The sequence below is a fragment of the Akebia trifoliata genome, chromosome 13, assembly GCF_017979445.1.
Source record: "Akebia trifoliata isolate Shusen 1 chromosome 13, ASM1797944v1, whole genome shotgun sequence".
Classification (NCBI taxonomy): Eukaryota; Viridiplantae; Streptophyta; class Magnoliopsida; order Ranunculales; family Lardizabalaceae; genus Akebia; species Akebia trifoliata.
In genome coordinates this window covers 15185696-15212979 of record NC_141387.1, presented here as the reverse complement: position 1 = coordinate 15212979, position 27284 = coordinate 15185696, and the positions used below count along the sequence as shown (strand labels likewise).

At 34.9% G+C, this 27284-nt stretch overlaps 1 long non-coding RNA gene across 1 annotated transcript; it reads right to left on the bottom strand.

Annotated features, from left to right (window-relative positions):
• Positions 1-447: 447 nt before the first annotated feature.
• On the bottom strand, positions 448-27033 carry LOC147387976 (uncharacterized). Its single transcript, XR_015171269.1, has 3 exons — positions 26946-27033; positions 1756-1838; positions 448-632 (listed from the first exon to the last, which is right to left on the bottom strand). It is a non-coding gene; the product is annotated as an uncharacterized LOC147387976 (long non-coding RNA).
• Between the last annotated feature and the right edge of the window lie 251 nt (positions 27034-27284).

The window sequence follows — 27284 nt, the reverse complement described above, 5'->3', positions numbered from 1 at the left end:
AAAACTGCCTCTAATAATAGTACATTAAGTGTGGATGTAAAACTATCTCTAAATAATATGATTTAAGGGCGGTTTTTATATTTTTAGAGACTATTTGAAAATCACCTTTAATAATAACAATTTAAGGGCAATTTTAAAACCACCTTTAACTAATGTTATTTATGGGCGGTTGTTAAATTTTTACAGGCAGTTTGAAAATCGCCCCTAATAACAAATTTTTTTTAAAATAAATATTATTTTAGACAGTTCAAAACCGCCTTTAATGTTGTATAAAAATTATTAAAATTTTCATTTCAAAATGAAACCTGCAATTATATAAAGAAAAAGAGTTGTTATTAGTACCTCAGATTTCATTGATCACACTTCAATTTCTTAAGAAATGCTATTGGCACCCCACATTTTACTTATTATAATTCAATTAATTATCACACCATAATTAGAATAAAAACACATCATTTACATTACAAAACATACAAGGGTTATTTCTTATAGTGACAAACCAAGTACTAATTGAAACACTAACATTGTAAACAAAGAAAATAAAATTAAGAAATAAAAAATCAGCTACGCAAATGTGATCCTTCGACATTGTTGTCCTCCCATACTTAAATACGAACACCATAATGCATTACCTGCAATCAGTAAAAATTCATAGGAACATAATCAACATCTAAACAAATACCATAAAAATCATGTAAAAGATATGATATGTGAGCGTAAGGTTGCAATGTAAATCGATTCCTACTAAAGTAGTAATTTTCAATAGAGAAACACATATTCAAATCAAATAAAGAGTTAAAGTAGACTCATCAAGCCATGAGTACACATCTATCCAAAATGCATCCAACACATGGACCAAGTACAAACACATATGCCCATATTTTCTTGCAAATATATGAAAGTAAATGTATACATGTAAAATTTACAGTTTCAAGGAATGGATGCATACTAATACATCTCAAATTGTGTTAGCTAGGCAGTGAATGAAAATACCATCCAATGGCTAGCCTTATTGAAATAGGACCTTGCTCTCATAATCTACTTTTATATGAAATCCCTCCATTAATTAGAAATCTTTCTCGAGAAAACATCTTCATTGGATAACCTGAACTCTACAAGTTCATCTTGGACCATTACATAAAAAATAAAAAGAAAAAAGAAAATCCACATATGGGTAGGTAATGATCATTTGATCGGGTTGATTATTAGGTTAAAGTTAATCCAAGAACAGTACCACAGATTGGAGGGCATAAAGATGCTTGCGTATGCACCATATGAGACAGTGGATTGGTCTGGGGGAAGTTTTAATTTTCATACTGTGCCATAATATGAAATACAACTTTCACAATGAATATGGGCATACAAAAGACTCACCATGGCAACAAACATACAACCAAGGCTCCACAAGTCTAAAGAGTAATCATAGTCTTGCAAATCAACAAAAAGCTTTGGACCTTTGAAATATCTACAAACAGAATGTGAAAAAGTTCAAGTACCAGAAGATTAGTGCAAAGGACATAATGTTAAGAATCAATCAAGAAAAATCAAAATGAGTAGAAATGTTGTTGAAAGAAGAACTCTTCAATACATTAGTTCAATGAAAACGAGAAGGAATATGAACATTTTGCATTAAAACCAATATTCAATACTTCACACAAGTAAAAGAAATCATATTTCATGTTTGTATTGGTCCTACTAAGTTGAGCAAGTATTAACACTAATCCCAAGGTCAAATATCAAGGTACTAGGTGGCACCTTGAAAATTGGACATGGCTCCTTTTGTTTATGTTAGCGTTCTACGAAACTCGAAAACCTGAATATCCAATATACAACAAATCCTGTATAAAAAAAATACAAACATGAAATAACAACGGAAGACTAAATACATCGAACATGTAAGTAGATCAAAGTGCGGAAGTTTAATAATATACAAGATTACAAAAATACTCTTACTCTAACATGATCCTAACACTCGACCCCAAAATCTAGATACATCTTGGACGAAATTAACAACATTGAAGGGTGTAGCCCTAGTGCTTACTATGTAACGGACTCTGGTCGTCGATCTGACTAAGTAGGAACTCTGTGCCTGCCTCGATAACTACAAGTTCTGAAACTAAAAAACATAGGAAGGAAAGAGTGAGTAATAATGGTTACCTAGTAAGTCCACAACCACTTCTTACTAATAATCTTTCCTAAATGTGATCGAGTAAGCATACTAAATATTTTAATATATGTAAAAATGTACAACATAAAATACAATCAACTGGTACATATAGCCAAGGATGATCAACTAAATAGTTTACAATGTTACACAACATCACTCATCAGTACTCACTATGTATTTTCATTTTTATACAAATATAATTGACAATATTGAAATGACAGGCATGCTTTTCAATTTATATTGTAAAATAAAACAACAGCTACATAATACACAATGGTGGAGTAGTAGAATTAGAGAGATGGGATTCACGACTGGATTGCTTCTAGTCGGGACATGATATTCTAAAATATAGTATTATTTCTTGATTTTGTTGTTGGTTGCTGTTTACCGCACTTGCGATACCATTTATCCGGCTTAGGCTGATAGTTTGACATGACCGTAAGCGATGGGTCTTTTTTCAATGTGTCAAAACGTTTGACTACTACTAGATGGTTAGTGATCACTAACCAATCATCTTTATCTATGCCTATCAGGCTTGCATGTGATTCCCAAAACAAACAATTTTATTCATAACCACCTTTACAATACAAGTTTACTGGTAAAGATAGAAAGGAATTGTAGACACCCCATTTTTGCATCCGCCTGATTAATCAAGTCGTCGACCCAATCGCAAAGGTTCCCAATGATGGATGTCTATTCCAATGCTTGATTTTGTTACCAGATATGTTTCAGAAATCCGGATGAGGTATCTCGAACTGACAAAACTTAGAAACCACGCTACGCTAGGAAAATACGACCCCAGAAACATAGAAATCATCATCTTGCAAATAAAAAAGAAGCTTCACGATAAAAATCACTAAATTACCAAAATACCCCTAACATCAAAACAACTCTAGAGCCTGCATTACGCTTAGGAAAACCCACTCAAACACATAAAACAATAAATCGAAACCAAGTAAACCACTTCGCCAATTTTCACAAAATTTGACAAAATTACGAAAATACCCCTCATAAAGTTCACGATCATTTCATATAAAAACTTCATAAATGACAAAAACCAACATTCCCATTGAATTCCTTACGAAAAACTGATTCCAAAACATCCTGGAACATTGAAAAACGACTTAAAACGTAAAAAATCCTCTCCGAGGGCAAAACGGTAATTTCACAATTTTCATAATTAAAAAATTCGAAATTAATAAATAAAACATTAAATAATTAAAGTGAAACATTAATGAAATTAATTTAAAAAGTTGAACCTAAAAAATCGATTAATTGGACTCTCAGGCAAAATTGTTGAGGGTTCGTGGGATATTTCTTTAAGGACCCCTCCATTTGGGGTTCAAAGAATTAAAGATATAATAGAAGGGGGTTCTCCAAAAATTAAAAGTAAATCAAGCAAGACTGAAGTCAAGGTATTAAAGTCAATCAAGTGAGACTGAAGTCAAAATTAAAGTCAATCAAGCAAGACTGAAGTCAAGGTACTAATCGAGTCAATCTCATAAGACTAAGGTCAAAACCCTAAATCAAAACCCTAATCTAAACTAATCAAGTCAATCTCATAAGACTAAGGTCAAAACCCTAAATCCAAACCCTAATCTAAAACTAATCAAGTCAATCTCATAAGACTAAAGTCAAAACCCTAAAACCCTAAAGACTAAGTCAAAACCCTAATTGAAACCCTAAAAAGAAATCCTAATCAAATCCTAAATGCTTCTAAAAACTTTATAAATAAGAGCCTCCACACCCTATTTTCGTATCAAAGAAAAAACCCTAGGAAAAGTAGGTGAAGAAGCCTCCACAACCTCCCCAAAACCCTAATTTTGGAGTCCCAACTCCTTCCCTAACACCCCTACTCCAATTTTAGCCTAAAAAACACCTAGAAACCTTTCAAAAACACCCCAAAAATCCATCACAAATTCAAAGCATCCAGATCCAAGAAGGAGACACCTTATCTCGGAGATCAGAAATCAGATCCGGAGACAAAACGAAGCAAGGAGTACGGTACAAAGAACTGTTTTTCAGATCTGAGGGAATAGTACTTTTACAGATCGAAGGTAAGGTTTTTTATTATTTTTTAATCTAGATTTTATCATTAGCGATGTAGTTATATTTGGAATAAGTAGAGACCGGCATTGGCCGGGCGGGGTTGGTGCCTAACACCTTCCAACCCCGTAACATGATCTCCGGATTCAGATTTCTATAGTAGATTAGTTCCTTTTTATCCATTTTAGAGTCAGTTTGGTTCCTAGACCACAATAACTAGGTGGCGACTCCCAAACCTCAAGGGTCAAAAGCGGATCTGCGCACCCCGCGGATCGAGGGCGCTTTCAGTGGCGACTCCACTGGGGATCATTGAGGATCAAACTTGAAAAACCCAAGTATAGGAGCATTGCTAAAATAATCTAGAATGTTTTTTATTCATTTTGTTTGTTTATTTGTTTATTTATTATTTTATCTTTATCTTTGTTATCTTTGGTTCGATTATTGAGCATGTGTTTTGACGTTGAATATTTGGCTTTGACATATTATTCTTGTGATTCAATCAAGAGATCATCTAAGTTGATCCTAAATAATGCAGGGTTTCAGGATGATTGGTTTTATCGAAGATAATGATTGTTGGACCGTGACGTTTTTTTTTTACGGGTGTAGATCTATTTTATTTTGTTTTTTTTAGGAGTGTGTGCAATGGATCCTTAGATAACATTTTCTTTTCTTAATTTTTTAAGATTTAAAAAAAAAAAAGTGTGTGATTAGTTATTTTTTCTCCTTTTAAAAAAAAATAAAAAAAGAATTTTTTTTTTTTAGGCAAGTCGTGCTGCCTATGGGCAGCAAAGAGGAAAGAAAAAAAAATTAAAAAAAAAAGGATTTTGAGGTTCTATTAATAGCAACCCACTGTTGGTAATTTTTAGAGTGGTGTGCCCCAATACAATTTTTTTTTATGGGCAAACCCTTAATACTTTTATTATGGTGGATGGTGTGCTGTTAACAGAAGAATTGTTTTACATTTCCTATCTCCTTCTCAAAGAGAAAGAAGACAGCAAGAAAAATAAACGATCTCTCTCTCTCTCTCTGCCTTCTAAGTTCACACTTCGCTGCACGTTATCTCTTTAATTCTTGAATTGTTCTTCGAGATCTTTGATTTAATGGAGGCAGCTTGGCAAGGACCTGATCGAATTATTTCGACCAACTCTACTGAATTGCTAAACATATCAAAGCTAGATGTGGAGAAGAGAGTTGCTGCCCCTTCAGCACATTGAAAAAACTCACTTTCTTTCACTGTTTTTGTTCAAAAAAAAAAAACAAAGAAAATGTTGAGTGTGCATATTGTTGGTAGCTAATGGAAGAGGTAATGAGGTGTGTTGCTGTTGCATGTTACTGGCAGCAACATATATAAAAAGAAAAGCCTTTCTTTTGTTCTTTTGTACGTGTGTGTGCAGCCAAATAAAAAAAAAAACAGCAACAAACGTGTGTGCTGTTAAGCTTTTTAAAAGAAAAAAGAAGAGGGAATGAAGGCGTGATTGGTGTTGCTGCCAGCAACATTAAAAAGAAAGTTGAGGTGTTGGTGTTGGCAACAACATGTTGGCTAGCAAAGTTTTTTTATAATAAACCTGTGAGTGTTGCTGACAGCCACATAAAGCTTGCTGTTTTAATTTTTTTTTGAATGAGCTAGTCTTACTAGCTTAGTAAGATTTTCTTTTTACTACGAGTCATTGACCTCGTCACGTGACATTTAAGAGTGATTCAATGTCATGTACTTATGGAGGGTGAAAGTCTAAGAACTTAAAAAAAAAAAAAAGTATTTTAAGAAAATTCTTTTTATTTGAGTGTTGATTTTAAATTTGATTTTGTAATCGCCCATTTTCAAAACAATGGATCAAATAAAAAGTGAAGTTTAGATCCAAACGTTTCTATTAAAACTGGAAGTTTGTGACATTGGATTACCAATATGATGGACCACGTGGCCTAATGACTCTTAGTAAAATTTGAAATCGTATGAGTTGGTCACACTAGCCTATGTTCTCAAAGGATTTGCCATGCATGTTTTTCAAAAAAAAAAAAAAAAAGTTAACAAATTGTGTGAAATTGTTAAAGCAAAGCATTACCTCAATTGAATCCTTAGTGCATCACGTGATGTGTTATTGATAGAATTTCTCCATATTTTCATGTGGTAATTTTTCAAGTAAAATTTTGTCATATCACACTTTTGTTGATATTTGGAAGTTGGGTCATGATGTTCAACTTAATTGAACTATTTTACTCTCATTTGACATGGCACATTTTCTTAATGCATCATTTACCATGATATATGCATATTTGATCATGATCAGTTCTTCCTTCGTCGTTTGATGCTATTGATTTAATATGTTATGCTGGCTCTCGTCATATGCATTTATTCAATCTTTGATAATTCGATTGGTATGATCTATTGATTTCTGGATACTTGATGCTTGAATATATGTTGTGCTTTGATCAAGCCGATGGGCCCATTTGTTTGAAAAAGGCCCCGGGTACACCCCACCCTGTTTTGCACACACCACATGCACGTTTACTGTTTTACTCACTTACACGTCCCATTTAGCCAACGTGGCACTAGTGCGTGGCCCGGTCTCTTCGGAGATGCGACGTCATTCATGAAACCCACAACTCCAGTCACGTACCTTAGGGTATATCGAACTGGGGCATCAATACCGTCTGATCAGGTGATTCTGAGAGACATGTTGATGCACCCAGGCTGGAGTGACCGGAGCCTTTGACCTATTTGTAAGCCACACAGTCACATGTCCCGATTGCCAACGTAGTACTAGTACGTGGTCGGTCCCCTCGTGGGATGCCAAACCATTTATGAAAGCTATAACCCTTGACTCGTACCCATAGGTATAAAAGATAATCTAAGTATATCAATTGCACTTCTTGGTCAAAACCGGTGCCTAAGCAGATCTTGCCCCGCTATACCCTACTGTACGAGGGGGATAGACTACGTCTATTCTAGACGAGAGGTATTTAAGTGGGCCCTTGCTCAGCATTGTGCGCCACCTCTCAACTGGAGATCAAACTGGCTATTTTTGGCTTCAGAGAAGTGAATTGAGGTTTTAGATTATCACCTATACGGTATATCAAACCAAGTCACCACGTATCGAAAGGTATATAGGTGTGCTTGGGCAATGGTGGCCAGATAAAAATGCATTGCACGTAGTAACCTTAGAGTCTAGAAACCTTCCCAGTAGGTCACGACTCGAACTTATCGTGGGTGTTCCCGGGTTGTTCATTGAATGGAATCTTATGAGACTTTGTGATTGATATGAATGTATGTGAATGATGAGATCAGAATGCATGTGAATGATGAAATGGATGTATGTGAATGATGAGATCAAAGTGTATGATTGTCCTCAAGGATAAAAAATGTTATTTTTGAAAATCAAAATGGGTGCACCGACCCAATAAAAATCCATCTCTTGCAAATGACCCAGCCCAACTTGATCCAACAATCTTGATGGACCGGGCCATTTAAATCGAAATAGAAATCAAATTTTCAAAGAAGAAAAATAGTTTACAAAGGAAAAGTATTTTCTAGAAAAAATATTTTCCAAAAGAAGTGTTTTCCAAAAAAAGTGTTATTCTCTAAAAAAAAATATTTTCTAAGAAAAAACGTTTTCCAAAAAATATTTTCCATAAAAACAAGATTTTCCAAGAGAAGATACTTTCCAAAAAAAAAACTATTTTTCAGAGAAAAAATATTTTTCAGAAGAAAATGTTTTCCAAAAGAAAAGAAAAAGAAGGAAAAATAATTTGCAAAAGATCTATTTTTGCATGAAAAGTTTTTATGGACCTTGGAAAACTACCAAAAAAATGTTGCAAAAATATAATCAGATTTATGAAATAAAAACATTATTTTCCAATATTTTTCAAGAGTGCAACATAAAATTATTTTTCTTCTGAATAATCATTAAATGGATGAACTTTTTAATGGATTGGTGCACAAAATTCAATAAAATCTCAAGGTTCATTTCAAATGTTATCAAGGGGGTGACACTGAAATTGGTTAAATTCACCTTCAAAGAGGTTTTAAGGGTTATCATTGTATCTAAGCTCAATCGTCTATCATCTAGCTAGGGTTGTAAATCCGGTCAGTTAGAATAAACGTCAATATCAAATCAACAGTCAGAAATGACCTCAAAATTTCTCAACATCATCCAATTGTTCTTTGAAGATCATAGTGCTTCAATCTTATCGGTTATAAGCAATATCTCAGTTCTCAGTCCTAATCAAACTCGTGTGGGTACTTGTCTTGAGTTTTCATGAGTCATTTGGGTTAGCTCGAGTCCTTTTTTCCAGCAAGGTCATGTCTTCCTTTGAGTCTACTCTTTCTTATTGAGTCAAGTTAGTTCATCGAGTCTATAGAGGTGTCTGTTTCCCCATCTGAAATTGATCGGATAAAGGAAATTTTTGAATACCTCGAGCGCATTAACGAATTAACTACTAATCTGCCTTCAAGGATAGATTTTTCTCCTGAGCAAAAAGATAAGAGTCGGGCTCAAGAAAGCAAAGGTCATTGACCTCGGAACAAAAATAAATTCCTAAAGAGATTCAAATAGAAACCATCTTATCTCCAGAAGAACACAAGGGGATAATGAATTTTCTTAGAAATTTCGAAGACTTGTTCACGTGGGCCTATGAGGATATGTTAGGTGCAAGTTTGGGTGTTGTCTAACACGGATTATATATTGACTCGTCTATATCGATGGAATCAAAGAAGATGTTATAAAATATATCAGCACTATCCTTGCTACATCTTGAGTTGCAAATCACATATTATCAATCGATATGGGGATACCTTTTGAACTGATCTCTAATAATAGGTCGTACTTCAAAGCTTAAATCATTACTCCGTGTTCAAAGTTGAAGATCCGGAATCACAAATCATCCTCCTACCGTCCTCAGATCAATTGAACGGTTGAAGCAGTTAGTAAGAGTATCAAGACTATCATCAGGAAAGTGAGTTAATAATATCGAGATTGGTCAGAAAAATTATCATTCAAACTGTGGACATATCGAACTCTAATTCGATCCTCTACTGGAGCTACTCCTTACTCCTTAATGTATGGCATGAAAGCAGTCTTGCAAGTTGAAATGGAAATTTCGTCTCTCAGGGTCTTGTTGAAAAATCATTTGTTAGAAACAGATTGGGTTCGTCAACAGTATGAAGAAATAAACTTGATCGAAGAAAATGAGTTAAAGCCCTATATCACGTGCAAGCTTATCAAAGAAGAGTTACCCGTGCATTTGATAAAAAGATCAAGGTTCGTCATTTACAAGTCGGGGATTTAGTACTCAAAGAGAATCGGGCACCTATCTTTGACCCTAGAGGGAAGTTCAAACCAAATTGGGGAGGTCTGTACGTCATCAAGGAGATACTACCAGGAAAAGCTGTCAGGCTTCAAGATCATGATGGAATCGAGTTACCAGAACCAACCAACCTTGACCAAATCAAACGGTACTACATTTAAGGAGGCCATTTTTGGCCGAATCAATTTTCCTATTACCTAATTCTTTATCTCCTTTCTCAATCCCTTTGCAGCCTGTTCAAAAAGAGAAAAATTGTGCCTTTTATTTCTTAGCCTGATCACCTAACCTAGGGGAGGGAAAAATCCGAACTACGTTTTGGTCTGATCCCAAAAGTTTGGGGTACGTAGGCAACCTGAGAAGTTACTTCAGGCCCGACCACACCAAAATAATAAAAAAAATAGATTTCCCCGATGAAGAAAAAATCTAAAAAGAAAAAATTCAAAAGAATGGGGAAGAAAATTCAAGAAAAAGTTTAAATGAAATGCCACACAAGGGGCATTTGGGTTTTTGAGCCTCAAAATCCCTTTCATTTTATGCCCAGTCCCAAACCTACCTATAAAAGTCCTCCTAAGTACCGTGTGAAAAGGTCAAGGAGGGTAGTAGAACATGATCAAACAGTAATTCTAGAAGGTCAGAGAAAAAAAAAAAAGATAAAAAAAAAATGATGAAGCCTGCTAAGTTGAAAACCCGAAAAGGGCGACTTAGGCAAAAATTAAGGCAATCTAGCAAAGTTGAAAATCTAAAAGGACAACTTTGGCAACAATCAGAGCCAAGAAAAAAGAAAAAGCTCGCTAGATTGAAAACCTGAAAAGGCGATCTAGGCAAAAGTTAGAGCAAGCTCGCTAGATTGAAAACCTGAAAAGGCGATCTAGGCAAAAGTTAGAGCAAGCTCGATAGATTGAAAACCTGAAAAGGCGATCTAAGCAAAAGTTAGAGCAATAAAAAAAAAAAAAACAGAAGAAAATCCCAAGCTGAGAGCAGTTCGAGCTGAAACACCAGAAATCCGAATAATCAAGTTCAATACTCAGCTTAAACCAAGCATAGATTCAGAAGCCACAAGTATCTCGTCTACGATCGATCTGAAAATTCTTACTTCCCCAAGTGAACCAATGGAGAGAATGGTGAATTCTATGATGAGTCTCAAAAGGAAATAATTTTGTACTCTTGAGCCTGACTCAAAACCTTCAATAAAACTAATCAAAATTAAAAGTTGAGTCTTTATTGCGCTTGTGGTAATCAATTATTTCAAACCTTCATACAAGGGGCATTTTCTCTCTTCTTTTCCCTCCTTATACCAGGGGCATTTTTTAATGATGTGTTCAATTATTTTCAATGCCATGTTTATTGTCAAACTAGGGACATTTTGTTTTTGGAGCAATGTTAATCCTAAAAATCTCAAACTTAAGGTTACCTTCTTGATAACAGTTCTTCAAAAAACTCTTGAGGTTCAAAAGAAATAAAAACTCAGGTTTAAATTCATAAAACTTTTGGATAAATCCTTGAGGTTCAAACAAAAGCACGTCGGATCTCACATTTGACTGTGTCCAGAGATCAACTAATATGGTATTCCCAGATCCAATCATTCTTGGATTCGATCATTTCTCTTCCAGATTCAGTATCTTCCAGATTTATTCAATTCACTCTGATCAGTCTTTTCCAAATTCATTCATTCTTTCCCAAAAGTCCTTCATTCCTTCGCCAATTATGCTCAGATACCGCCAAGGGTTATCTTGGATTTTGCTCAGTCTCCGCCAAGGGTTATCTTGGATTTTGCTCAGTCTCCGCCAAGGGTTGTCTTGGATTTTGCTCAGATGCCGCCAAGGGTTATCTTGGATTTTGCTCAGTCTCCGCCAAGGGTTATCTTGGATTTTGCTCAGATGCCGCCAAGGGTTATCTTGGATTTTGCTCAGTCTCCGCCAAGGGTTATCTTGGATTTTGCTCAGTTTCCGCCAAGGGTTATCTTGGATTTTGCTCAGTTTCCACCAAGGGTTATCTTGGATTTTGCTCAGTTTCCGCCAAGGGTTATCTTGGATTTTGCTCAGATTATGCTCAGCCAGTTGCCACCGAGGGCTTTCTCGGATTATGCTTAGTCAGATATCGCCGAGGGTTTTCTCAGATTATACTTAGATAGTTCATTACTCTTTCACCCCGAGTATGTAGAGTAGAACCCCAGAAAAAATAGTTCATTACTCTTTCACCCCGAGTAGGTAGAGTAGAACTCCCGAAAAAGAATTCATTACTCTTTCACCCCGAGTAGGTAGAGTAGAACTCCCAGAAAAAATAGTTCATTACTTTTTCACCCTGAGTAGGTAGAGTAGAACTCCCGAAAATAGTTCATTACTCTTTCACCCCGAGTAGGTAGAGTAGAACTCCCGAAAATAGTTCATTACTCTTTCACCCCGAGTAGGTAGAGTAGAACTCCCGAAAATAGTTCATTACTCTTTCACCCCGAGTAGGTAGAGTAAAACTCCCAGAAAAAATAGTTCATTACTCTTTCACCCCGAGTAGGTAGAGTAGAACTCCCGAAAATAGTTCATTACTCTTTCACCCCAGTAGGTAGAGTAAAACTCCAGAAAAAAATAGTTCATTACTCTTTCACCCCGAGTAGGTAGAGTAGAACTCCCGAAAAAGAATTCATTACTCTTTCACCCCGAGTAGGTAGAGTAGGATTCCTAGAAAAAATAGTTCATTACTCTTTCACCCCGAGTAGAGTAGGTAGAGTAGAACTCCCGAAAATAGTTCATTACTCTTCACCCCGAGTAGGTAGAGTAAAACTCCCAGAAAAAATAGTTCATTACTCTTCACCCCGAGTAGGTAGAGTAGAACTCCCGAAAAAGAATTCATTACTCTTTCACCCCGAGTAGGTAGAGTAGGATTCCTAGAAAAAATAGTTCATTACTCTTTCACCCCGAGTAGGTAGAGTAAAACTTTCCAAAAAAAAATTGTTTATTACTCTTTCACCCATGATAGGTAAAGTAAGACATTCAATTTTTTTATGCTCAATTTATGCTCAGTTATGCTTAGTTTATGCTCAGATTTTACTCAGTTTCACACAGTGCACACACTTGCACACTTGTTCTTTTAGTCAGGGAGAATTCTTTAAAATTCAAGGATCTGACGCCATCAGTGAGAGCTCTCGCTCGAGGACCTGACAACCTTTTAATTCGGGGAGAGTTTTACCCTCAAGGATCCGAACACCTCGACGAATTGCTAAATCAGGCTGCAAAATGAACTGTCACTAGCTTTGGCATTCGGATATCGCACTATCTACCAAAATAGATTTGCTATCTAGTTTGCTTCAACCCTCTGCCAAAGAGGGGCATCTGTAGACATCCCATTTTTGCATCCGCCTGATTAATCAAGTCGTCGACCCAATCGCAAAGGTTCCCAATGATGGATGTCTATTCCAATGCTTGATTTTGTTACCAGATATGTTTCAGAAATCCGGATGAGGTATCTCGAACTGACAAAACTTAGAAACCACGCTACGCTAGGAAAATACTACCCCAGAAACATAGAAATCATCATCTTGCAAATAAAAAAGAAGCTTCACGATAAAAATCACTAAATTATCAAAATACCCCTAACATCAAAACAACTCTAGAGCCTGCATTACGCTTAGGAAAACCCACTCAAACACATAAAACAATAAATCGAAACCAAGTAAACCACTTCGCCAATTTTCACAAAATTTGACAAAATTACGAAAATACCCCTCATAAAGTTCACGATCATTTCATATAAAAACTTCATAAATGACAAAAACCAACATTCCCATTGAATTCCTTACGAAAAACTGATTCCAAAACATCCTGGAACATTGAAAAACGACTTAAAACGTAAAAAATCCTCTCCGAGGGCAAAACGGTAATTTCACAATTTTCATAATTAAAAAATTCGAAATTAATAAATAAAACATTAAATAATTAAAGTGAAACATTAATGAAATTAATTTAAAAAGTTGAACCTAAAAAATCGATTAATTGGACTCTCAGGCAAAATTGTTGAGGGTTTGTGGGATATTTCTTTAAGGACCCCTCCATTTGGGGGTTCAAAGAATTAAAGATATAATAGAAGGGGGTTCTCCAAAAATTAAAAGTAAATCAAGCAAGACTGAAGTCAAGGTATTAAAGTCAATCAAGTGAGACTGAAGTCAAAATTAAAGTCAATCAAGCAAGACTGAAGTCAAGGTACTAATCGAGTCAATCTCATAAGACTAAGGTCAAAACCCTAAATCAAAACCCTAATCTAAACTAATCAAGTCAATCTCATAAGACTAAGGTCAAAACCCTAAATCCAAACCCTAATCTAAACTAATCAAGTCAATCTCATAAGACTAAAGTCAAAACCCTAAAACCCTAAAGACTAAGTCAAAACCCTAATTGAAACCCTAAAAAGAAACCCTAATCAAACCCTAAATGCTTCTAAAAACTTTATAAATAGGAGCCTCCACACCCTATTTTCGTATCAAAGAAAAAACCCTAGGAAAAGTAGGTGAAGAAGCCTCCCCAACCTCCCCAAAACCCTAATTTTGGAGTCCCAACTCCTTCCCTAACACCCCTACTCCAATTTTAGCCTAAAAAACACCTAGAAACCTTTCAAAAACACCCCAAAAATCCATCACAAATTCAAAGCATCCAGATCCAAGAAGGAGACACCTTATCTCGGAGATCAGAAATCAGATCCGGAGACAAAACGAAGCAAGGAGTACGGTACAAAGAACTGTTTTTCAGATCTGAGGGAATAGTACTTTTGCAGATCGAAGGTAAGGTTTTTTATTATTTTTTAATCTAGATTTTATCATTAGCGATGTAGTTATATTTGGAATAAGTAGAGACCGGCATTGGCCGGGCGGGGTTGGTGCCTAACACCTTCCAACCCCGTAACATGATCTCCGGATTCAAATTTCTATAGTAGATTAGTTCCTTTTTATCCATTTTAGAGTCAGTTTGGTTCCTAGACCACAATAACTAGGTGGCGACTCCCAAACCTCAAGGGTCAAAAGCGGATCTGCGCACCCCGCGGATCGAGGGCGCTTTCAGGAATAGACCTGGATTCTAGTTATGACTTTACTCTCATACGTGTCCCATATCACGTATGAGCTTAGTTGTCCCTATCGTACATCCTATGATAGTACAACACTCCAGATGATATGACGCACTATCTCTTCAAGCATTTACAGACTCTTTAACAACTTACAAAATAACTATATATGTATATATCATTTATATAATTTTTCTTTGAAAATAAAAAAGAAATTAACAATACAAAGTTGAGAATGGATATCTAGTTTCCTACCATGCTACTGTGGCCACGCGGCCTAAAATAAATAACTGAACATAAACATAACTAAGCGCCTTGCGCTAACAGAATTTAAATAAACATACAACCAATCATTATTCTTAGATATCCCTTCATCAACTATATACAACATATAATATAAAATGCAGACATCATCCTCTGGTCGTTTTCCTACCCCGCAACCACATGTCAGCTCATGGAGCTTGCCATATGTAGCATTGCTACCACATCGCTATCCTAACTGATCACGGGCCCAGTTCGGCACGTGCACAAGTGTGACATCCCATATTGTCGGTATTTTCACTTTTCAACTTTTCAAATCAAACCTTTTTATTCAAAGTTTTCAAATTTATTTTGATCATTCAATCGAAAAACTACCAAATTTTAGTTAAATGGGGTCCCAATAAGTTCGCGAAGTTAAACTGCCAAAATTGAGAAAGCTAATGAAAATTTAGCTAAGTGTCGAAAACTCAATTTTTCAAAGTTCTTAAAATTGAAAACGGGTTTTTGTAATTGAAAGTCTTTAACACTAGATTCGACATCATACAAATTATATTGCTTAATTCAAAGTATCACAAAAGATATTTAATTTTGAAAATCTGACGAAACGTCAAAATTTACGTTTTGTTCTTGAAACCAAAATTTGGATTTTAATCATTTTTTAAATCATTTTTATTATTCCGAAACGAGAGGTAAAACATTAATTTCATTAAAGAACTTAAAGTAAATGGAAAGTAAATTTACTTAAATATTTTTAATGAAATAAAAGGTTGAATGCATGTACAATTAAAGGGGATTTCAATATAAAAACAAGGAGTTATTTCTTTAAAAAAATTTCAAGCACGGTGGATCATGGTGGCACCGTTAGAAACTTGAAACTCGTAAATTTTCGATTTTTCATCGTTCTTTCGGATTTTTCACTCGTTATTTAATTCTACTAACCCACCCACGAATTAACATTAACATAATATGAAAATACATCAAAACATGAGAGTCTTGACGTGATTTTGGAAATGAACGAAGCAATATTCTACGATTTAAAAACAAACAATAAGTTTTGTTAAAAATCTAAATGCACTTTTTCGAAATCTACGACTATTGATAAGAATTAAGAGTCCTTTACAAAGTTGTGGTTGTTGGACCCGATAGACTAGCTTGGAAATCAAGGATCGATGGTGTGGAATTTTGAGATTGGGTGAACTTGGGTGCCAACGATTCATTTGATTGCGAAACCCTCAATGAAAGTGTTCTTCCTCTTTTCACGATGAAGAACGGCTCCTCACCTAATTAGATGAGACTCCGAATGGCTAGTATTGAAACCTACTTGCTGATTTTGGTGAGGGACCAAGAGAAAGAAAAGGAAATAAAGGTTGAATGGGAAGAGAACATGGAGCTCGTTGATGCCGTCGATTTTTCCTTTTTCGTTAACGATCAACGTAGACTTGGTTGCGAGGGATCTCATCGAGAATGGGTCGAAACCCTTGGGTTGGAAAATGGGTTGCTTCTTTGTGAGTTAGAGAGAAGGAAATGAAATAAAAGAAGGGTTTAGTTCTTTTATAAATAGTTGGAAGGTATTTTGGGTATTTTTCTTTAGTTTCTATTTTCGATGGTAACCTGATCATTCGGACTCGGAAAATGACAAATGAGTATTTTATTTTGAATAATTTTTAATTATAAACCTAATGGTAACATCGAATTTTCTTGATTATTTCTCTAACAAAATTTTACTATTTTACGTCCCATTCAACGCGAAATTCGAGGATTTTATAACTTTTTCATCCGAACTCGAATTCGAACTTGCTTATAGGCTAAAGTATATATTTCAACCTTTTTGAATCTAATGGCGAAGTCGGTTTTTATTGAAAATGAACATAACAATATCTGAGTATTTTACTCTAAGTCCCTCATTCGGAATTTTTCTCAAAATATTACCATTTGGTTACTTTGAGATACGAGTTAAAAACTCGGGGTATTACAAATATCTCCTAATTCTTGCGAAGGATCATTCACTTATTCAGGTGATATATCAATCATCGAACACACTTTCAATAACAAAAGATGTAGCTTTGAACATAATTAAATGGAGGAACAAGATTCATTCAACTGACTCGAAAACTTTGGGATAAGGCTTCGATGATGATGATGATCTGTTTTTAGTATAAAAATCAATTTCTAGTTGATCTAAGACCCTATTAGTAATCTATGTAGGCCAAATACCTTTTCAAACTGGGAAACGGTATTATTTTATTAATCATTTGTAACATAAAATTAAGTATAATAAATGAGAGAAGCTCCCAAAGGAAGATAAAGGTAAGCTCACAAAACAATAGAAGAACCTACAAATTACAAAGACAAGATGTGCTAAGGGATTTGGGCCGGATTTCTAAATTCCACTCAAGGAGTTTCCTGATTTCTTGTCTACATTTTCAGTAAGCAAATACAATGATGCAACCACTTGACCAATTGGAGCCTGTAGGAATGAAGTGGTTTAGCTTCACCATATTTATACTAAGAATTCCAGCTAAATGTGAACATGCAATGCAAATAAGGTTTTCCCATCACTAAAAACTCCGGACCTAAATAGGAATTATTACTACTACCGCCAATAAAGCAATGATAAGGTAGACTAATTGACTCCAAATATCTACAATCATCAAAGTAGAGTCATGATCTATGTTAACAGTTGGGAGGAAAGTATTAAAAAACTTTTTCAATTGTCTGATAGCCAAGAAATTTGTTTCAGCCTTCTCAAAATTCTAGGAGCTACATTATTCATGGTACACAAATGTAAAATGTGGCACCCCCGAAACATTAACACAATGCCCCATGTCAAATTTTGAGGTACTAGGTGATGCCTCAAAATTTCGGTATGGTTTCCTCTATTTATGTTAGCATTCCAATGCACTAAATATATGTTTCACCTGATAAACAATATACATTACATCCTGCATATATATATATATATACAAAATATAACAATAGTAGAAATCTATATATATCTAATAATGTACGATAGATTAGAATACGGAAGAAGAAATTAATATACAGGATTATATAGAAACTCATCACTCTAACAAAAGTCCTAATACTCAAACCAAAATCTATAATACTACATGAACTAATTGATGCCGCTAAGGGATATAATCCCAATACTCACCATGTGGCGTCCCGCCAAACGCTAACACAAAACCCAATGCCAAGTTTCAAGGTACTAGGTGGCACCTCAAAATTTGGACATGGCCCCCTTTGTTTATGTTAGCATTCTACGGAACACGGAAACCTGATAACCCAATATATAACAAAACCTATATATACAGATGCAAATATAGGAAATTAACAGTGGAAGACTCTAGAGTGCGGAAGATTTGACAATATACATGCTTACCAAAATACTCTCACTCTAACATAGGCTTAAACTCTCAATCCAAAAACTACATACATCTTGGATGAAACTGACAACACTAAAGGATGTGGCCATAGTGTTCACTAGGCAATAGACTCTGATCGTCGATCTGACTGATCAGATATTCATCAATTACTGACTCTGCGCCTGTCTCAGTAACTGCAAGTACTGAAACTAAAAAAATAGGAAGGAAATAGTGAGTAACGAGAGTTACCTAGTAAGTCCACAACCAATTTCTACTAATAACCCTCCCTAACCATGATCGAGTAAAGCATATTGAACATTTTAATACATACAAAGTTTTACAGAATAAAATAGGATCAACTAGTACATATAGCTAGGGATAAGCAACTAAACAATTTAAAAGTTACACATAGCATCAATCATCTATACTCATTATACATTTTTCATTTTATACAAATACAGTTGACAACATTGAAATAATAGACATGTTTTTCAGTTTATAATTTAAAATATAACAACAGATACATAGTACAAGTGGTGGAGTAATGGAATTTGAGCATTGGGATTCACGACTGGATCGCTCACAGTCGGGACATGATATTCCTCAATAACATTGTAGTTCCTGATTTTGTGGCTGGTCGCTGTTTACCATGCTTGCGGGACCATTTATCAGGCTCAGATTGGCCGTTTGACGTGACCGTAAGCAATGGGTCTCTTTTTGATGTGTCAGAACGTTTGACTATTACTAGATTCATAGTAATCACTGACTAATCATCTTCGTCTATGCTTATTAGGCGTGCATGTGATTCCCAAAATAACACTCCACTAGTATACGACCACCTTTACAATACACGTTCACTAGTAAAGATAAGAAAATAATGGACCCGGATTCTAGTTGTAACTCCACTCTCATACGCGTCCCATACCACGTATGAGCTTGGTGGTCCCTACCGTACATCCAAGTATAGTGTACCCCTCTAGATGATGTGACGCACTATCCCTTCAAGTATTCACAGATCCTTTAACAGCTCACAAAATAATTACATATACATCATATTTTTTCATTTAAAACAAAAGAGAAATTAACAGAACAGGGTTGAGAATAGATATCCAGTTTCTACCATGCAACTGTGGCCCCTTTAGCTTAAAAATAAATAATAGTACTCAGCGCATGTACTAACATAATCTTAAATAAACATGCAACCCTTTCATTAATTACCTGGATATCATTTCACCAACATACATACAACATACAATGTAAAATGCAGATATCACCCCTCGGGTGTGATTCTGACACTTTATCGTTCATCCCCTTTTTCATTCTCTAGACATTCTCACTTTTCGTCTTTTCAAATCAAACCATTCATTTTCAACATTTCAAAGTTATTTTTAGTCTTTCCATCGAAAACTGTCAAGGTTTATTTAAAACGAGGTCCCGACGATGCACGGGGCCAAAGCTGTTAATAATAAGGAAAACTGGTGAAAATTTGGATAAGTGTTGAAAACTCAATTTTTTGAAGTTTTCAAAATTGAAAACGAGTTTTTTGAAATAAAAGCCTCGATCATGAGATTTGACACCATATAAATTTCATAGCCTAATTCAAAATAATGCGAAAGTTATTACATTTTGAAAATTTGCTGAAAACGTCGAAATCTATGTTTTGTTCTTGAAACAAAAATTTGGATTTTAATCCTTAGAGATTTGGATCTCGAAATCATTCCCATTATTCTGAAATGGGGGGTAAAACCATAATTTTATTATAAAATTAAAAGTAAATAGACATTTATTTAAATGTTTTTAGTGAAATAAATGGTGAGAAATCAAGTATAAGTAATGAGGAGGTCAAGGTAAAAGTCAGAAGTAAGAAGTTAGTTCTGATGAGAACTGTTTCTATCAGTGACTGTCGGTGGCAGAACCAGGATTCTGTCGCTGGGATCGACATAATGACCTTTTGCAGGTGTCGGTGGGACTGACGCCTCCTGCTGACAACATAAAATTTCACGCGAGCTTTGGGTTCATCGGTGGCAGAACCCTGATTTTGTTGGTGGGACTGACAGAATGCCTTCGGTAGGTGCCGGTGGCACCGACCCTTCCAGTCGACAGCACCGAATCCTCACTCGAACTTTCGAGTTTTTGATCCCTTTTTCGAATTTTTCTTCCACTCTTCGAATCATTCGACCCACCCACGAGTTTGTTGTTAAAACTTGATAAAACATAATCAAAACATCTACTTCTACTATGAATTTGAAATCAAACACCAACTTTCTATGATTTAAATGCAAGCAATAAGTTTTGTTTCAAAATCTAAATGCATATTTTCGAAATCTAAGGTTATTACTAAAAATTGAAAGTCCTTTATTTGGTTGTGGTTGTCGGACACGCTTAACTAATTCGAAAATCAAAAGTTGGCAGCAAGGACTCGAGGTTAAAACGATTTCGGGGCCCAACGATCGGGTTAGTTGCAAAACCCTCGATGGAGGTGTCCTTCTTCCCCCAACAACAATGGATCACTCTTCTTCAAGCTAGGTGAAACTCTAAATAGGTAAGGTCAAAACCCCTACTAATGATTTTTGATGGAGGGTGGAGAAAACGAACGAGAATGGACAACCAAAGATGGTGAAGTTGTAGTTCTCGTCGTGACTAACAACTTTGCCTTCTTCGTTGAGGTTCAACTCGGCCTTGTTCGCGCTAGAACTTGATAGGAATCGGTCGAAACCTTTAGGTTGGGAATTGACTGTTGTTTGATTCTTTGGAGAAGAAGAGAAATAAATAAAAAGAACCCAACTTTCTCTTAATTAAAGAGGCTTCAGGGTAATGTTCTAATTTATTTTCATGATTTTTTTTAATTTTGGCGATAACTCAACTATTCGGACTTGAAAAATGATGAATGAATATTCCATTTTGAATAATTTTTCATTGCGGACTTAACGGTGTCATCAAATTTTTCTGATTCTCGTTTTAATGAAATTTCACTATTTTAGGTCCCACTTAACGCAAAATTCGAGGATTTTATAACTTTTTCATCCGAACTCGAATTCGAACTTGCTTACAGGCTAATGTATATATTCCAATCCTTTTGAATCTAATGGCGAAGTTGATTTTCCTTGAAATTTATCATAATAATATTCGAGTATTTTACTCTAAGTCCCTCCTTCGGTATTTTCCTCAAAATCTCACCATTCAATTTTCTCGAGATATGAGTTAAAAATCTGGGGTATTACACACCAGGTAATAGACTCTGGTCGTCTACCTGACCTACCAGATAATTCTCACTCGTGCTCTACACCTGCCTCGCCAAGCTTTGGATCTGAAACTAAAAAAATGAAGAATGAAATGTGAGTAACAATAGTTATCCAATAGGGACGCAAACAATTCCTACCAATAACCTCATCCTAGCATAAAAGAGTGAGTATTCTGAATCATTTCAATGCATGCAAAGTTTTACATAATAAATTACGATTAACTAGTACATATAACCAGGGATGAGCAATTAAACATTTTTAAAATTAATATTACATCAATGACGATACTCACCATAATGTTTTCTTTTTATACAAATCCAATTGACCAAATAGAAACATAAAACATGCATTTCATTTTATATATCAAAATAAAATAACAGATACATAATGGTGGAGTAGTGAAATTAGAGAACTGGGATTCACGACTGGAATGCTCTCAATCGGGACATGATGTTTCATAATAAAGTATTAATTCCTGATTTTGTGACTAATTGTTGTTTATCACACTTGCGGGACCATTTATCAGGTTCAGGCTAGTTATTTGATGTGACCGTAAGCAATTGGTCTCTTTCCGATATGTCAAAACATTTTACTACTATAAATTGTTAGTGATCACTGACTAATCATCTTTGTCTATGCCAATTAGGCGTACATGTGATTCTCAAATATACAACTCCATTCGTATATGATCAATTTTACATTACAAGTTCACTAATAAAGATAGAGAGGACTAAACTCGAATTCCAGTTGTGACTCCACTCTCATACACGTCCCATACCACGTATGAGTTTGGTTGTCCCTACTGTACATTCCAAGATAGTATATTACTCCGGATGATATGACAGACTATCATTTCAGGAATTCACAAGTTCTTTAACAATTTATAAAATAACTACATATATATATTTATGGGGGCGGTTCGACGGACGTCTCAAAAAACATATGAGAAACTGATGTTTCTCGGACGTCAGATTGACTGAAATCGACGGTGCACACGCTTTCTCACGTCAGTTCGCTTATTAAAAACGGAGTTTCGAAATTTGTAAATACATCCCTCCGTTTTTACAAATTTCGAACGGACGTCTCCTTCTCTCTTTTCTATTCGACAGAACGAGAGAGTTCAGTCGTTCTCTCTCTCTTTGTCTCCATTGAAATCCTGAGAGCCATCGTAGAGATCATCGGCTGCTCGCTCACTGCTCGCTCTCTCTCTCTCTCTCTCGATCGAGTCTCGACAGAAAACCAAACCCCGAAAACCCTGTTTTCATCTTCGTCTCCCGAAAACCCCAAAGCAACTCAGGCTTAGTTATCATCCTTAGCCTGGCCCCATCAACACCCTTTCACACTTTCAATTGATTCTGGTTTCAGTTTTTCTTTTAGCAGAAATTAGTCTACTAATGAATTTTTATTTTAATGGATATACTGAGAAAAAGCTGATGGATAGGAAGGAATCTTCAAAGATCATTTTCCTTTTGCGAATATTGCAGCAAAAAAGTTTTGAATAGGTTTGATTTGATGTTGTTTTGAAAGGTCCCAGCTAGTTTAGATGGTAAACCATTGTTCTAGGGTTGAATTTTCGTTGAGTTTTTAAATAAGAACAAAAACAGGCTTACGGATATTAGGAAAAAAACATTTGGAAGTTGTTTTGATATGTAAAGAGAGTGGCTCTGAACAAAATTTGAATGAACATTCAAGGGTGGGTTTTCTTATTAATTCGTTAATGATTTTCTTTCTAATTTTTATATTCATATCTCAACTTCCTCTTCTGCCATGCTTATTCTAATGATTATGGTTTGTTCAGGGTGTTGATACATGCCCAATTGGATAATAGCTTCTTGGTTTTCAACACTAAACAAGTTATACAGGGTGGAAACGAAGATGAAAATAGGGTTTTCAGGGTTTGGTTTTCTGTCGAGACTCGATCGAGAGAGAGAGAGAGAGAGAGAGAGAGAGAGCGAGCAGCCGATGATCTCTACGATGGCTATCAGGATTTCGATGGAGACAAAGAGAGAGAGAACGACTGAACTCTCTCGTTCTGTCGAATAGAAAAGAGAGAAGGAGACGTCCGTTCGAAATTTATAAAAACGGAGGGATGTATTTGCCAATTTCGAAACTCCGTTTTTAATAAGTGAATTGACGTGAGAAAGCGTGTGCACCGTCGATTTCAATCAATCTGACGTCCAAGAAACATCAGTTTCTCATATGTTTTTTGAGACATCCATCGAACCGCCCCCTATATATATATATATCATTTTTCTTTGAAAATAAATAAGAAATTAATATTATAGAGTTGAGAATGAATATCCAGTTTCCTACCATGCAACTCTGGCCACGAGGTCTAAAATAAATAACAATACAGAAAAACAAATAAACATGCACGTTACCTTATGACAACAGAAAGTAAATTAATCTTGGATATTCATTCATCAACCCACACATAGCATCATAATGTAAAATGCAGACACTACCCTCGGGTATGATTTTGACATTTTACCGTTTCATATCCTTTATTTTTTATTTTTTCGATTTTTACGATTTTTAATATTGCAAACACAATATTCATTTTTTGATATTCATCAACTCAATCTGAGTTCAGTGAATATTAAAACATTTTTCAAACTTTAAAATTTATTTTCATCAATTAAATTAAAAATTACAAAACTTGGATCAAAATAGGGTCTAAACAATATATAGAACCCAACTAGCGAAAATAACTCGATGAAATGGCCTACCCACATATAATTTGTTATAAAATACAATTAAACGCATCAAATATGAAGGTCCTGGTGTGAATTTGAAACAACGAAAATAATTCTATGTTTTTGAAACACATAACAAATTTTTGTTAAAATCCTAAATATAATTTTTACAATCTATGGTTACCAATAGAAATTGAAAGTCCCTACCAATCTCTATGCGACTGATTTGAAGCATGTGCATGACATTTGATGCTATCATCATTTCTCTTTTCTATGGTGGAGGACAGTTTGGCCTCGAAGTAAATGAAATTTGGGGTCAAAGTTGCAAAACCCCTGTATATCCTACGACTGTTTTTCGATGAAATGAGAAGAAAGAGAAGAAAATAGGTAGGTTTTGTAGAGGTCGATGTTACGGATATTTTTCCTTTTTTCATAAAAAGTAGACAGCGACCCATTCGCAACGAATGTAAGGTTGAAAGTTGGAAAAAAAATTAATTTTTTTAAAAAAACTCTTAGCTGGTTTTTATGCCTTGGAAAAAATATGAATAGTGATTTTTGTTTTAAAAATTATTTATATAAGTTGCGGGACAAAATCGATATTTTACATATTGTTTCGTTTGACGATAACTTGACCGTCTAGACTCCAAAAGTGACAAGTGAATAATCAATTTTGTATAATTTTTTTATTTGGAATCTAATGGTATGGTCAAATTTTATCTATAACAAAAATTCACTTTTTCGGCCCGATAGGACCTAAAAATTAGCGTTGTTTCCATTTTTTATGATAATTTGACTTTTTGGGCTTCAAAAATAACGAGTAAATAGTATATTTTCTATAATTTTTTGTTACGAATCCAATAGTGTGATCGAATTTTAAAAATTCTTACTCTAACAAAAAGTCATTATTTTATCCTATTCCAACTCGAAAAAATGAGGATTTTGAAAATTTTCTATTCGGACTCGCATTTGAGCGTGTTTATAGGCTAAAGTATATTTTTGACCATTTTGAATCCAATGGTAAGGTCAAATTTCATTATAAATGACTAAAATAAAATTCTAAAGTTTTATCCAAGTTTCATTTTTAGGATTTTCTCAATCTTCCACTATTTTTTTCTCGATATACGAATAAAAAACTCAGGGTTTTACATAAAATCTAAAGACCCCCATTCTATCTAGTAAGAAAATTTAAATCTTGCCAAAAATATAAGTAGATTATCCACCTTAAGAAATGTGTCTATTCTATAGCCTTGAAGAAGTTTTGGTACTGTAATCAAAAATAATATTTATACGGAAACCAATAAGCATATCAAAACAAAAAGTACAAACCTGATTATGGTAGTAGCCTATTGATACATAATGCTAGCAGTCACTTTGTCAATTTCACATTATTTTAGACCAATAAGGAAAGAAGAAGAAACCCAAACCAAATTCAAGATATTAGGTGAAAATATTCTTGTTACGTAGAAAGGGGTTGATTCTTTCTTTATCATTTTTGTTTTGATCTTTTCTGATTTTCCTACTATAACAATGATGGAGGTGTGCTACTGGTCAATACCTTAGAGAAAGAAAATATCTTTTTCCGTGTCTTATAGAAGGTACCAAATATGTGTTGAAGGCTCCAGGTAAAGATTGAAATCGTGATTTTAACATGCCTAGAGTTCTTATCTATGAGAAGGAATGAAAGAGTTAATACACAATCCTTAATTATGCATAAAGATGATGGAATGTCACTAACCCAAACATATTGTTCCCTGATAATTTCTAAAATTTTAATTTTGGTCATAAAGTGGGCCAAGAATTCATTCAAGTTGGCAAAATACACAAACTTTAAAGCTTTAGTTTTTAATATGAAGGAAAATGTGACAACCATCATACTGATTTCATTAAGCTATGATCAAACATTTTTTTTACTTTTATCCACCAGTAATATGTGTATAGTGTCATCGAATGTATGATAGAACCTTTGATTATCTCCACAACTCAAACTAAATTTTGACACTTGGTTATGTGTGTAATGGAACTAGTGGAGAGACAACAAACAATACAGTTACAAGAGAAACAAAATAATGCCAAATACCACCAAATTCGGACACATCTCCAAAGACAGTGTGTATATTCACCTGGCCTGGCATGGCAAACACTTGGGAACACTATCATGAAATTTCACTTGGACAAAAAATAACTAGATTGGATACTCTTTAGCAACTAGAAGAAGCCCAAAATGGATCTAATTGGCTTCAATAGAAAGGATTCAATAATAAGCCAGATTGACAGAATAGATATCATACATTAAAAATGCAAGGTAAGATATGTTCCATCAATGGTTATGTGGATTTTTGGCTTTGATGAGGAAATGTGTTAGCCTTGATGTTGTATAGGCATAAACCTTGAATTTTTTAAAAGGATAAGTAATCTGTGAGCATTGAACTTTATTACTTACTTCACATCTTTACTTTCCACAATTGTTTTTTAATACATCAAACTTAATAGATTTCCTAAATAAATTTACATCGTGATTTCCTTGGCATGTAGGCACCTAGAAATCCCCTACTGTGCCTTTGACTATACTAATTCACAATACCCAATGGTATCTCTCCCATCTCTAATGGTTTAACAAAGCCCTAGACATATAGTTTCCTCAAACATGGGGTCAAACAAGAAGCCCAACAAATTTAGCATCATCCCTAAGGTATTATATGCCATAACACGAAAGAAAAAGGTATGAAGGATGAGGTATGATGCATGCACGCAGATATGTCAATCCCAGTGAAGTATGGAAGTGTGCAATAAGGTTATAGGAAAATTAACATATTGAAATTATTACCTTTTCAAGATGATGAAAATCTCTTGAAACAACACCACACATGGTTGAGAAAATAGCATGCCAAATCTGATTGTCCATAAAATAAATCTGCATAGAAGTCACCTACTCATGAGATACCTCTCAAGGCTATATATTTATATATATACATATGAACTTCTCAACCTACATAAACTGAACAAGAGCTAAGAGATACTCTAAAGCAAAAAAAAAAAAAGGAAATAGAACAGCAAAACAAACCAATATTATAGGTGCCCAAAGTGCAACAATAACACCAATGTTGAGTTTAGCTGCATTGACAAGTAAGAATTTAGTATGGCTCCACAAAAGAGTAAAAATAAA